A 14,796-nucleotide genomic window follows, 5' to 3' on the forward strand; every position below is an offset into this window, starting at 1 on the left:
ATACCAGATTGACCCGCCACGAGCTAAAGTCTCTCAATATCTTGAATGCTACACATTACAGTGGGTCATTATTTGGACCGCTTTATTTCATTTAATATTTTTTTTGGCCTCTAATACGGGGGCATGAAAAAAGAGATGACATTACCTTGATCGGGTTTGTGAATACTGGGTGAGGGAAGGGACTTTCATAACTTTTACTTCTCCCATTTGGAGTGAGGGGGGTGACGAAAATCATGTTGGCAGGTGTCGGCACCCTAGATTACCCTTGGTGAGCGTAGTGGTTTACCACAGTGAGCGCACAGGTCCAAGGGCATAGAGACACATCTCGAGTTTCTCGTCATCAGCGCATAAATCTTTCGCCTTTTACCAAAGATTTCCGTGGAGGGGAACCTTTGTGAGTGACCTGTATTTTTGGGGGCTCTGCTCACAGCAGAGCTACACTAGAGTGTCAAGAGCAGAGTCAATCTGGCCACCCGCCAGCGTGCAGTGGAACGAAGCGCGCCTCGTCATGGTCTGTGTTTGCAGCCTTTGCGCTTCCAGCTTCGCAGCTTCAAATTTCTTTAGCCAGCATGGAAAGACAGCGCTCTCTCATCCATGACGCGAGAAAAACTCTGGACGGGCTCAAACAAAGATGGCCTTTAGCTCTTTTGGCCCTATCAGTGACTCGTGCGCTTCGAGCCTTCTTTGTTGACCCCGAAAGCCAGCCTCTGCTGCCTGCGTTGTTGGTATAGTTTAACTGGCACCGCACCCGTACGAAAAATGGAGGTGGCAGAAAGGAGCTCAGTGAACAAAAAGCCTGCCGTGACCCGGATTCGAACCGGGGTTGCTGCGGCCACAACGCAGAGTACTCTCCACTATACGATCACGGCGCCCCACTGGCTCACATCTGGTGGTGCCGGCCGTCCGAATTGAAAAAAAAGGACTAGCGGCGCTTTTTATTACTGTGGAGAGAGGGCACACAAATCCGTGCTAGGGACACGGAAGAAAAGGGCCCGGCCACTTCTCCTCAGCACCGGCGAAGAGCGTAGTCGGCAGGATTCGAACCTGCGCGGGGAGACCCCAATGGATTTCTAGTCCATCGCCTTAACCACTCAGCCACGACTACGGCGGCCCAGACGTCCTCTGTCCCGTTGTCAACCTCAAAGTTGGCTGAAAAAACAATGAACTGGCTACCGCTTTACTGAAATCGCCTAGCATAAAACTCCTAAAGGGGAAAACAGCCCACCACAAGCAACAAAACATTCATGAAGGGGCAGCATAGCAAACACTCTATGTGAACTCTATCACATCTTTAAGCGTACGCCGCCACACGGCAGAGCTGGACCGGCACGACTGCAAGCTGAGGGCGACAACAAGAAGATGGCCCTTCGCCCGAACAGGGACAGGGACTTGAACCCTGGACCCTCAGATTAAAAGTCTGATGCTCTACGGAGTGAGCTATCCAGGCTCTTGTGTTTTGTGCGCCCCTTACTTTTTATATAAGAACACTTTCTCCACAAGCCGCCAGCAGAAGCTCACTTGCCACAGGAGCTACGGGACAAAGGCCGCACGCAATTACGTCAGAGAGAGCGAAGGCCAAACCACCGTCGCTAAAGGCAAAAGGGGGAATGCCCGACCGTAGTCGGCAGGGTTCGAACCTGCGCGGGGAGACCCCAATGGATTTCAAGTCCATCGCCTTAACCTCTCGGCCACGACTACGCCTGCATGTGGACCGCCTGCTCTCGTCTCGAGGCGGGCAGCACAGGATGCCGCCGAGCTTCAGGCGCAAAATCCAACTGAAGGGTGAGTTGGCAAAAAGAAGCTGGACGTCCCCGTCGCTCAACGACAAAGGGCTGCCATGACCCGGATTCGAGCATTCTTATCTGACCACTTAAATCTGGCACCGAGCGCCTGCGTTGGTGGTATTGTGGTGAGCATAGCTGCCTTCCAAGAAGTTGACCCGGGTTCGATTCCCGGCCAACGCACAGTTTTTGGCTGCGGTTGACCTCGAAGCAGAACTCCTTCTGTGACCTCTGTCTGCACCAAAAGCTTTTGGATGAGTCGTTCAACAGCAGCAAAGAACTAGGTCTCCTTGTTGGGGAATCTAACCCCGGTCTTCCACGTGACAGGGGGAGATACTGTCCACCATACTAACGAAGAGTTGCGCTTGCTGTTCTTCGCTCCCAGCACATGCGACTGCACCCAACTTGCCAAAACGAGCCCCTACTCCATGAAATACCAGATTGACCCGCCACGAGCTAAAGTCTCTCAATATCTTGAATGCTACACATTACAGTGGGTCATTATTTGGACCGCTTTATTTCATTTAATATTTTTTTTGGCCTCTAATACGGGGGCATGAAAAAAGAGATGACATTACCTTGATCGGGTTTGTGAATACTGGGTGAGGGAAGGGACTTTCATAACTTTTACTTCTCCCATTTGGAGTGAGGGGGGTGACGAAAATCATGTTGGCAGGTGTCGGCACCCTAGATTACCCTTGGTGAGCGTAGTGGTTTACCACAGTGAGCGCACAGGTCCAAGGGCATAGAGACACATCTCGAGTTTCTCGTCATCAGCGCATAAATCTTTCGCCTTTTATTAAAGATTTCCGTGGAGGGGAACCTTTGCGAGTGACCTGTATTTTTGGGGGCTCTGCTCACAGCAGAGCTACACTAGAGTGTCAAGAGCAGAGTCAATCTGGCCACCCGCCAGCGTGCAGTGGAACGAAGCGCGCCTCGTAATACCAGCATAATACCCAATCAAGATAAAACAGTGTTATACGCTCTTGTTCTCCCAGGAGATGGTTCAAACAAACGTACTCGGTTACTAACGTAACCTCGGTTCTCTCAGAGAGGGAACGAGTACTGCGTAAGTATCTTACGCTCGAGGAAAATCCTTTCCGCGAGATATATTGAAGCCAAAGAATTATCCTTAATTTTGTATTATTTGTATATACATATAACCCAATAGGATTTTTCCACAGACTTTAGGATTTTCGCGAAACATAAAGCCCTGTTGACACTAGCAGCGACTTCTGTCTTTTTCTGGTTTTGGAGTTCAATTGCCACAGTGGGCTCCCCAACTCCTTGGGACATGTTTCCACTTGTGCTTCGGTACTCTATAAATGGCTTAAGGAAGCCCATACTTCCAAGGTTTTACTGGACAAGCAGCTGAGCCACTTTTTCTTTCTTTTATTTTGTTTAACTCTCTTCTATATATATCACAAAGGTTTTTCCATTTTTTTTTGCATTCTTCAACTAAAAAAAGGGAAAAATAATATTCACACACACACAAACACAAGATAAATATTTCTGTTATTACCATTTATTGACAATTTATGAACAAATGGAATGAGACTACATAGTATGTATTGTTTATATACATTTATATACATATACAGTATATGCAATGTATATAATGTATGTGTGTGTGTGTATTTATGCACTCTAAAATGTATACTGTAGCCTATATTGCACTGAATACATGAATACATATAGCTTATTGTATTAATATAAAGTTTGTTTATGTACACAGTGCATTACTCCAGTATTAATTTAATTGCATTAATATATGTAGTATACATAATTAAATGCATTTTATACATTGTGTGAGTAGGAGTGTAAACGGTAGTGTTTCTATACAATTACATTTACATTACATTTACATTTAATCATTTAACAGACGTTTTTATCCAAAGCAAGACAAGCAAGTTACAATTCATTTTAATGCAGTTAATATTATTTTTAATATGGTACGTTTATTTGCTATCTAATCATTTATGATTTTGTCTGTTGTCATACATTTAACACATTTTGGTTTTGATTTTTTAAGATCACTGCTGGAGCTGAAAGGAGAATGATCACATGAGCACTATCGTCTTCTTTTCTATTGGCTGTCGCTCCCGAAAGTCGCTCTTCATTTTGCGTCCTTCGTTTGAAAAATATCCTATACACAAGAAAGGATGCATAAGTGTAGCCTTCGCTCTCTACAATCACCCACAATCCTATGCGCACAGCTTTGCTATCTTGTTCAAAAATACAAAATGTTGGACGTTAGCGGAGTCGGAGCGCCAACGTGGCAATATGCTTTCAAATGTAAGTACATTTACAAATTACTTAAAAAACATTTTTGTATTAAACAGTACAGATTACTGTCAGTATTTTGTCCTGTCCTGTTCTGTTTTCCCAATGTTTTTCCCCTTCTGTTTCTAGTCCATATGGTTTAGTCCTTGTCTCCCCCTTTTGGTTTGTTCTTAGTTGGTTCAGTCTATGCCCATATTTGTATTTCCCCCTCGTCATCTCGTTTGTAACCACGCCTTGTTTTCTGTGTATTTTAGTCTGTGTCTGATCACTCCCAGCTGTCCGTCATTAACGTTACATGTTCTCAATTCTTGCTCCTGGTTTTGATTTGTTTGTTTGTAATTTCAGTATTTTTGTTAAATAAACTTTATATTACATTTAATCCGGTTCTCCTCCTCCATCTCCACTCCTCAACCCGCCTGACTATGACAATTACTACCGTATTGGTATTACAAATTACGTTATTGATGGCTAACTGAACTGGACCATCATGTCATTTCACAATTGTTAGCCTTCACCGGCATTTCTTTTGTAAATTACTAACTTAGTTAAGTTGTCCAAAGTAATTTAACGTTAATATTATACCATTCACAGCGTTATTCATAGCTTTCTCGTCTTTTTTAACAGGGACCAAGGAACAAACGGAGGCGGTCATTTGTCTCCGTGTAGAAAAAAAACAGCTGTTTACCGGGAAGAGAGACACCGCGGCGAACGGATATCGGTGAGAAGTAAATTATTTAATGTTCAGAAGTGATAGCTGTGTAATCTTCTTTTTATTTCTCCCCGTCATTCACATATACACTGTTAGACATTTCTGTAATTTCTACAGTTTTTTACTGTATATCACCCAGTATAAAACAGCAAATTCCCTTTAAAGTAAATAACTGTAATTCCCTTTGCATCATGGGAATTTTCTGTGACGTCAAACACCACATACAGAGACTAACTGTATTTTTAAAAATTGAGGTATACTACTGTATTTGTGGTAACGACCTCTTTGGCACCACTCAATTGAGATAATTCTTTTCCTCATTTCTTACATTTGGACTGACAGGATTTTTCGCCACAGGAGTTTATCCTTCGTTTTAGAAACAGTGCGAGTGGAACAGCGTATTTAATTTAGAGTACTACTGAACCTCAAAAATATACTGGGGCATCAGTTTACTGTCCTGCATCTATTGTGGATAGTTTCACGGATTGGTTTCTATACGGTCTTTTGTCGCGTCGCGTCGCTCGCGTCTGAGGACACGGAACCAGCGAGGCAGAGCCGGGGGTTTCCCCCGGGGATGGAACCCGAGAGCGGGAGAGTTCCGAAGAGCATCTGCGCTGTGTATTGACGCACCTTACAAGCAAGCAAGGTAAAATATATATATATATATATATATATATATATATATATTTGTTATTTGTATGTCTGTTTGTGTGTGGTTTGTCAGATTTTTGCCCAACAGTTTAACCTAGTAACATTTACTCGTCAACATTATGGTACATAAACTTTACCACGGTAAACTGCGCTGTACTTTCAATTAACAAACGACGCTGTCAGCTTATTAAATTACCAAATTAAATTATTTTAACGCGCAAAGCATAATCTTATATTAACAGTTAGCTAATGTGAAATTTTGTTCAGGTGTTATTTAATGTTCAGCAGTAGCCTATAGTTGAGAATACAAAATCGTATGTTAACTAACGTTAGGTTAAACAAAAGTTTTATGACTAGCTGCCTTTTTTTAAATTGAATTTAATATTTACTGCATTTTGTGTGTGTTTAAAGGCAACTCAAATGAAGCATCACAGAGGACAAGAGCAGGTTACCCACGCTGGGACTAATAATTCATGGTAAGAGAATAACTTCACTATGATTTTGAGAGGTTTGTGTATTCCATATGGGGGTTTGTCTTTTACAAATGTGTAATTTCTTTTTTTTTTTTTTTCAGGGAACAAATTTCTCTGTGTAACAAAGTGGACGGTGAGCAAAGGTGACCTATGTTTTGGAGCAGCACCTGGAATGCCATTTGATGGGAGAAAGAGTGAAGATGCAGTGTTCCAGCATTGGAATATTTTTTTCTGTGTTTCAGTGTTATATATGCAATGTTTAAATAAAAAATGTGATATTTTGGAATAATTGTGTCTGTTTGAATTGAATATCAGTAGTAACTATAAAATTAATTCTATATAAAATTATAAAATTTAATTAAATCTATATACAAAACAATGAATTACAATAATATATGGCAGTACATTACTCCAGTACCTTACTGTAAACTGAAATACAGTTGGGTACTGTTAATTCTAATTACAGTAACTTACTGGCAACAGTGTTGCCAGTAAGTTACTGTAAAAACCCTTTGAAATGTCTAACAGTGTAGGCTTATTTTGGAGAAGATGGGGCTCGAAGGGAGGGTTTCCCACGCCCAGGCCAAAAAAAAGTGGGACAATTTAAAAACCAAGTACAAGGTGGGAGACAAGTATGGAAATAATTGTTTATCCACATTTTAATGTAACTTGTGATTTTTGAAGTAAGCCTTGAATGTTAATCTGACAGACTTGGGCCTGCTTCCGGTGAAGTGTACAATAGTACTAATACACTACCATTCAAAAGTTTGGGGTCAGTGAGAATTTTATTTTTATTTTTTTGGAGGAAAGAAATCAATACTGTACAAAACAAATGCTGTTCTTTTGAACTTCCTATTAATCAAAGAATCCTGTGGAAAAAAAACTGTACAACTGACAGACAAACAACTGTTTTCAACATTGATAATCATAATGTTTCTTGAGCATCAAATCCTCACATTATACTGATTTGTGAAGGATCATGTGACACGGAAGACTGGTGATGCTGAAAATTCAGCTTTGATCACAGGAATAAATTACACTTTACTGTATATTCACATAGAAAACAGCTGATTTACACTGAAATAACAATTAATACTATAACTATGATTTTTGAAGTATTTTTAATCAAATAAGCGCAGCCATGGTTATCAGAAGAGAATTATTTTAAAAACATTTTAAATCGTACTGACCCCAAAACGTTTGAACGGTAGTGTAAAGCATCACAACTTTTTGGTCTTCACTGTTTAGGAATGTAAGTGTCCTGCCACAGGTCAAGGGACAGAGGATGGCAAGGCGACAGCAGGAAATTGCCTTTTTTTTTTCCTGCTGAACACAAAAGAAGATATTTTGAAAAATGTCTGAAACCAAACAGTTGATGGACCCCATGGACTTCAATAGTATTTTGCTTCCTACTATGCAAGTCAATGGGGTCCATCAACTGTTTGGTCACAGACATTTTTCAAAATATCTTCTTTTGTGTTCAGCAGAAAAAAGAAATTCATACAGGTTTGAAACAACTTGAGGGAGAGTAAATGATGACAGAAGTTTGGAGTGAACTATCCCTTTAATGTACTTTTTTGGTCAGTTAAGACCATAACACAGTACATCACTGGTACATTAAGTATATTACATTTACCTTCTTGACTATGGGTATTTACCAATGGTGGGGTTGTATGTACTTGGATGTAAGCACAGCAGGTCATAGTCCACACTTAATTATTCACCTGACAAAAATAGTCATGGTCAAGAGGTGCCTCGCGGAGTGCAGACACCTCGTTGGTCAGCGACACCCGCCAAGGAGCTCCATTCCGGCTCTCCCCACCATTAAGCTCCACAGGTGGCTGGTTGTTCTCCTCCACAACCTCTTCCAGCACGTCCCTGACACCAACACAAATGTTGTGCAAAATTACACAAGCCGTCAACACCTATGCGCAAGGCAGAGCAAAACAAGACTGTTGAGTTATGAAAAAACATGAACACATACAGTAAGGTAGTGTGACTATCATTAATAGGGATGCACCGAAATGAAAATTCTGGGCCGAAAACGAAATCGAAAATTTTGGATGCACTTGGCCAAAAACCGATACCGAAACCGAAAATGGCTTCATTAAAAAACATGTTTAAAATATTTTCTTTTTGTTTGTATTAAAAAAACTACAAATTAATTAAGCAATCAAACTTTTATTGATAATAAATAACAGTAATAAGGCTGTTTAACAATAACAAAACTAAATAAAATTTCTTTCTGTAACAAAATTGTGCAAAAAAAATGCTAGCTGCTTTTTTACTTCAATTTTAAATTACTGTACCAAACAACAGTGCACAAACAGAAGAAAAATAAATAAATCCAACCTCTTACTGTAAACAACATAACTATACACACTAAATTGGTCTGCTTTTAATTTAAGCAAAAGAAGCAGGTTTATCTTTATGAACAAAAGTTTTTCAGTTTTCTGGTTGAAGACACAGTTCCTCTTCTCATGAAGAACATACTGCACTGAATAAAATCACTCAGTCTGTGCTAGCTTTTAGTGCCTTTACGAATTGTGCAAAATATTACCTGCATTAAACGTTTTACTTCAATTTTAAATTACTGTGCAAAACAACATTGCAATAACAGAATAAATAAATCAAACCTTTAACTGTAAACAACATCAAATTAGGCTGCTTTTATTTTAGCAAAAGTGGCAGATTTCTCTTTATGAACAAAAGTTGTTCAGCTTTCTGGCTGGAGAGACGATTTCTCTTCTCATCAAGAACATGAGATGCTGCACTGAATAATCTCTCACTGTCTGTGCTGGTGCTTGGGGCAGATAAGTACTTGCGCGCAGTCCATGCAAGCAAAGGAAAGCGATCTTTGTTCGCGCGCCAGTAGTCAAGTGGATTGTCACTTCTGCCAATGGGTAGTTCAGCTAGATAGGTTGCTACTTGTTGTGAGGCTGCGCTTGCTCTTACACCGCTGTGGGTTGGGACGCTTTCCTGTAAAATTTCGTCAAACATATCAGAAAGCGAAGGAATGTGCGCCTCATCACTTGTACGTGACCGTTTCTCAGGCACAGTTTGCTCTGTTCTCCCCGTCGCGGCTTGTGCTTCACCAGAGGTTTCAAGAGCCGTGAGTTCTGTTTGCACCATTTCGCGTACATCCTGCCTTTTCTCATCGTCAAAGTAATGGTCTTTAAAGCGTGGATCTAATATTGTTGTAATATTGTTATTCCGTAAAGAGGGTTTGACTCAATGTCTTGGAAGCGTTTGTTAACAGCCTCCAGTAGAGTTTTTTTAGCTGTTTTTACGCCATGATCTGTTTCCGCCTCTTTTCCAAGCAGGCGCTTCAGTGCTGCGATCAGTGGAATAACTTCAGCAACAGACGCTTGAGCTGAGCTTATTTCCTTGGTTAACTGTTCGAACGGGGCGAGAAGAGAGAGACAATGTTTTCCACCAACATCTACTGATGTGCACTCAAAGTTGCTGGCAGGTCGTGATCTGTCATGTATGCAGCTAAAACCCGCTTCTGTTCAAGTAATCCTTGCAACATATAGTATGTACTGTTCCAGCGAGTGGCCACATCTTGCTGTAGTCGTTTTGTTGGCATCCCAAACTGTTTTTGCAAATCTTGTAGTCTGGAATAAGCAAGCGGAGAATGCTTAAAATGTCCCACAATTTTTCTCCCAGTTGCTGTGATTTCTGATATGCTGCGCTGACTAAGCACTCCCTCATTCACAGCCAACTGCAGCGTGTGTGCCATACAAGGTATGCTCTTTAATCCACTGTCATCCATAGCCTTTATCATGTTCCGTGCATTATCTCTCACAATCACATGCACTTTAGACTTGTCTATGTTCCAAGTTTCAAACATGTTAGCCAAAGCATCGGATATTGCTGCTGCAGTGTGTGAGCCGACAAACTCCTGTGCATGAAGCAGAATGTTTTGCAATTTAAACTCCGCGTTTATCAAGTCAAGTCACCTTTATTTATATAGCGCCTTTTACAATACAGATTGTGTCAAAGCAACTGCACAGTATTTAAACAGCACAATAGTGTGTAAGTAACGCATTATTGTAACAATCAATTTTCAGTTAAAGGCAGTTCATCAATGAATTCAGTGATATCATCGTCAGTTCAGTTCAAATAGTATACGATATCGCTGGAAAATGTCCCCAACTAAGCAAGCCAGAGGCGACAGCGGCAAGGAACCAAAACTCCACAGGTGACAGAAATGGAGAAAAAAACCTTGGGAGAAACCAGGCTCAGTCGGGGGACCAGTTCTCCTCTGGCCAGACCAAACAACAGTTTGTACCAATGTCTGATTGTAGAGAACTCATCAGGATCCTGTGGTGTAGTGCCAATGGCCGTCAAGGTTGACGAGGTCTTTATTGATGATCCGCCTTGGAGCTCATCTGGTTGACATCCACGGCTATTGAAGTCATCTCTAGGTGGTGATCCACGATCTAAGCTGGGTACGGACTGGATCCGGGGGACTGGAGTGACCATCTGATCCAGATACAGGCTGGATCTGGTGGCTACGGTGACCTCGGAATAAGAATGAAACAGACTAATATTAGCGTAGATGCCATTCTTTTTACGATGCAACGAGTGCATCAGGTGTTATGGGAGGTGTTTTCGGTTCCGGTTGACCTAATTAATGCAGCCTAACAATCCTTTAACGGATTTGAATTATAGAAATGTGTTAATGATTTTATGTGTAAGCCAGGTTAAAGAGATGTGTCTTTAATCTAGATTTAAACTGACAGAGTGTGTCTGCCTCCCGAACAGTGTTAGGTAGATTGTTCCAGAGTTTAGGCGCTAGATAAGAAAATGATCTGCCGCCGGCAGTTGATTTTGATATTCTAGGTATTATCAAATTGCCAGAATTTTGAGAACGCAGCGGACGTGAAGGACTATAATACGATAGGAGCTCGTTCAAGTACTGAGGAGCTAAACCATTGAGGGCTTTATAAGTAATTAGCAAGATTTTAAAATCTATACGATGTTTAATAGGGAGCCAATGCAGTGCTGACAGAACCGGGCTAATATGGTCATACTTTCTGGTTCTAGTAAGAACTCTAGCTGCTGCATTTTGGACCAGCTGGAGTTTGTTTATTAAGCGTGCAGAACAACCACCCAATAAAGCATTACAATAATCTATCCTTGAGGTCATGAACGCATGAATTAATGTTTCAGCATTTGACATTGATAGCATAGGTCGTAATTTAGATATATTTTTAAGATGGAAAAATGCGGTTTTGCAGATGCTAGAAATGTGGCTCTCAAAGGAGAGATTGCTATCGAATAGGACGCCTAGGTTCCTAACTGATGATGACGAATTTACAGAGCAGCCATCTAGTATTAGACTGTGTTTTAGGTCATTACTTGTGGAGGTTTTAGGTCCAATAATTAATACCTCTGTTTTTTCAGAATTTAACAGTAAGAAGTTATTCGCCATCCAGTTTTTAATATCAGCTATGCATTCTGTTAGTTTTTCGAATGGATATGTTTTGCCGGGCTGCGAAGAAATATAGAGCTGAGTATCATCAGCGTAACAATGAAAGCTAACACCATGTTTCCTGATGATATCTCCCAAGGGTAACATGTAAAGCGTAAAAAGTAATGGCCCTAGCACTGAGCCTTGAGGTACTCCATACTGCACTTGCGATCTAAATGATACCTCTTCATTTATTGCCACAAACTGATGACGGTCAGACAAGTACGATTTGAACCATGCCAGTGCACTACCACTAATGCCTACATAATTTTCAAGTCTATTTAAAAGAATGTTGTGGTCAATAGTATCAAATGCGGCACTAAGATCCAGTAGCACTAATAGAGAGATGCAACCACGATCGCTTGACAATAGCAGGTCATTTGTTACTCTAATTAGAGCAGTCTCAGTACTATGATATGGTCTAAAACCTGACTGGAAATCCTCGCAGATACCATTTTTCTCTAAGAAGGAGCATAATTGTGAGGATACTACCTTTTCTAGTATCTTTGACAGAAAAGGGAGATTCGAAATTGGTCTGTAGTTAATTAATTCATAGGGGTCAAGTTGTGGTTTTTTAATGAGTGGCTTAATAACAGCTATTTTGAAGGTTTTGGGGACATATCCTAATGATAGTGACGAATTAATAATATTCAGAAGAGGATCTATGACTTCTGGAAGTACCTCCTTTAGTAGCTTAGATGGAATAGGGTCTAACATACATGTTGTGGGTTTAGATGATTTAACAAGTTTATACAATTCCTCCTCTCCTATAATAGAGAATGAATGGAATTGTTCCTCAGGAGATCTACAACACACTATCTGATGCGATACTGTAGCGGGCGGCTGTATGGTTACAATTTTATCTCTAATAGTGTCTATCTTGGAGGTAAAGTACGTCATAAAGTCATTACTGCTGTGCTTTTGGGAAATGTCTAAACCTGTTGCTGCAATATTTTTAGTTAATTTAACCACAGTATTGAACAAATACCTAGGGTTATGTTTGTTTTCTTCTAAGAGAGATGAAAAGTAATCCGATCTGGCAGTTTTTAATGCTTTCCTATAAGATAAATTACATTCACGCCAAGCAGTACGAAAAACCTCTAGTTTTGTTTTCCTCCAGCTGCGTTCCATTTTTCGTGCTTTTCTCTTTAGGGCGTGGGTATGATCGTTATACCACGGTGTTACACTGTTTTTCTTAATCTTTTTTAGGCGCACTGGAGCAACTGTATCTAAAGTGCTAGAAAAGAGAGAGTCCATAGTTTCTATTACATCATCAAGTTTTTCTGAGCTATTGGATATGCTGAGGAATTCAGATAAGTCAGGAAGATTACTTACAAAGCAGTCTTTTGTAGTAGAAGTGATGGTTCTACCGTATTTGTAGCAAGGAATTGAATTAACAGTTTTAGCTATCTGGATTATACAAGAGACTAGATAATGATCTGAGATATCATCGCTTTGCTGCAGAATTTCAACGCCATTAACATCAATTCCATGTGACAGTATTAAATCTAGAGTATGATTTCGGCAATGAGTAGGACCTGACACGTGTTGTCTAACCCCAATCGAGTTCAAAATATCTATAAATGCTGTTCCTAATGCATCTTTTTCATTATCAACATGGATGTTAAAATCACCCACTATTAAGACTTTATCTGCGGCCAGCACTAATTCGGATAGAAAATCAGCAAATTCTTTAATAAAGTCTGTATGGTGCCCTGGTGGCCTGTATACAGTAGCTAACACAAACGTCACAGGGGATTTATCATTAGTACCTGTTTCTCTGGATAATGCTATATGAAGCACCATAACTTCAAATGAGTTATAATTGAAGCCCGTTCTCTGAGAGACATTGAGAATACTGCTATAAATAGTAGAAACACCTCCTCCTTTACCTTTTAGACGCGGTTCATGTTTATAACAGTAATCTTGGGGGGTGGACTCGTTTAAAATAATGTAATCGTCTGGTTTTAGCCAGGTTTCTGTCAAACAGAGCACATCTAGGTTATGATCAGTGATCATATCATTTACAAAAAGTGCTTTTGTAGAAAGGGACCTGATATTCAATAAGCCAAGCTTTATCAATTGTTTCTCTGTATTATATATATTTTTTATTTGTTGAACATCAATTAAATTGTTAGTCTTGATTTGATTCATGTGTTTTTTGTGTTTTCTAGCTCGGGGAACAGACACAGTCTCTATAGAGTGATATCTAGGTGAAAGGGTCTCTATGTGCTGAGAATTAACTGATTTCTGTGACGTGAGGCGGCTAGCAGATGGTCGGTTTAGCCAGTCTGTCTGCTTCCTGACCTGGGCCCCAGTGAGTCAAGTGCAAACTCTAAGACTATGTGCCATATTTCTAGATAGAAGAGATGCTCCACATCCGGAGGGATGAAGACCATCTCTTTTCAACAGGTCAGGTCTGCCCCAAAAGCTTGTCCAATTGTCTATGAAACCTATGTTATTTTGCGGGCACCACTTTGACATCCAGCCATGGAGTGACCACAGTCTACTGTGAATCTCGTCACCACGATAAGCCGGGAAGGGACCAGAGCATATTACAGTGTCTGACATCGTACTTGCAAGTTCACACACCTCTTTAACATTATTTTTAGTGATCTCCGACTGGCGAAGTCGAACATCATTAGCGCCGACGTGAATAACAATCTTACTGAATTTACATTTAGCATTAGCCAGCACTTTTAAATTTGCCAAGATGTCACCCACATAGCAATTGACGTCTGGCCCAGCTCTGGGCCAAGCAAGCAGTTACACTCGGCCCGAATGCCGCAAAGAATTACGGCCCGTGTGCGGCCCAAATCTGGACTACAGACATGAGGCACACGTGAGCCATAACTGGCCCAAATCTCAGCCAAATAGTAACTTATAACCAGCTCTAAACTGGGCCAGAACATGTTTTAATAGTGCTACCCAATCTCAGCCTTTAGTCAACCACATAGAGACCACAGTGATAGCAGTTAACCATTGAATCAATGTCCAAAATGGTTGATTTATGAATCTTTTGTATCCGCTATTTATGTTGAAAATTTATCAAACCACCATTGTTGTGATCAGTATTTGCTGTAGTTAGACTCTTGACTCTAATGTTAGAATTTCATTGTCTTTTGTAACAATGTGCTAAAATACATTGGTTAAGACAATGAAAGCTAAACTCTGCTGGGAGCAGATGATGATAGTAATTGCAATCTTGGTGAGCTTGCTTAAATATTTGTTCATAAGTGTGTTTGAATTTATATGTCGTTGTTTTTTTTTTGAGACAAATTTTAGCAGGGGTCCAGATATCGTACTTCTCTAAATTAACCGGGAAAAAACACATCAAGAATCAGCGTATGCAACTCAACAATGGTGACATTCAGCAAAACAAATTTTTATGCAGAAATGCATGCTGGGTATTAACATAGA

At 40.5% G+C, this 14,796-nt stretch overlaps 5 non-coding genes across 5 annotated transcripts; 2 read left to right on the forward strand and 3 right to left on the reverse strand.

Moving 5' to 3' along the window:
• The first annotated feature begins 321 nt into the window (after nucleotides 1-321).
• Nucleotides 322-437, forward strand: LOC141327340 (U5 spliceosomal RNA). Its single transcript, XR_012354641.1, has one exon. It is a non-coding gene; the product is annotated as a U5 spliceosomal RNA (small nuclear RNA).
• A 360-nt stretch (nucleotides 438-797) lies between these two features.
• Nucleotides 798-869, reverse strand: trnah-gug (transfer RNA histidin (anticodon GUG)). Its single transcript has one exon. It is a non-coding gene; the product is annotated as a tRNA-His (tRNA).
• Nucleotides 870-1,023: 154 nt separating this feature from the next.
• trnas-aga (transfer RNA serine (anticodon AGA)) lies at nucleotides 1,024-1,105 on the reverse strand. Its single transcript has one exon. It is a non-coding gene; the product is annotated as a tRNA-Ser (tRNA).
• A 511-nt stretch (nucleotides 1,106-1,616) lies between these two features.
• trnas-uga (transfer RNA serine (anticodon UGA)) lies at nucleotides 1,617-1,698 on the reverse strand. The gene has a single exon. It is a non-coding gene; the product is annotated as a tRNA-Ser (tRNA).
• An 838-nt stretch (nucleotides 1,699-2,536) lies between these two features.
• Nucleotides 2,537-2,651, forward strand: LOC141327435 (U5 spliceosomal RNA). The gene has a single exon (XR_012354732.1). It is a non-coding gene; the product is annotated as a U5 spliceosomal RNA (small nuclear RNA).
• Nucleotides 2,652-14,796: the final 12,145 nt, after the last annotated feature.

This window comes from Garra rufa, chromosome 2 (genome assembly GCF_049309525.1).
Source record: "Garra rufa chromosome 2, GarRuf1.0, whole genome shotgun sequence".
NCBI classification, from domain to species: Eukaryota; Metazoa; Chordata; class Actinopteri; order Cypriniformes; family Cyprinidae; genus Garra; species Garra rufa.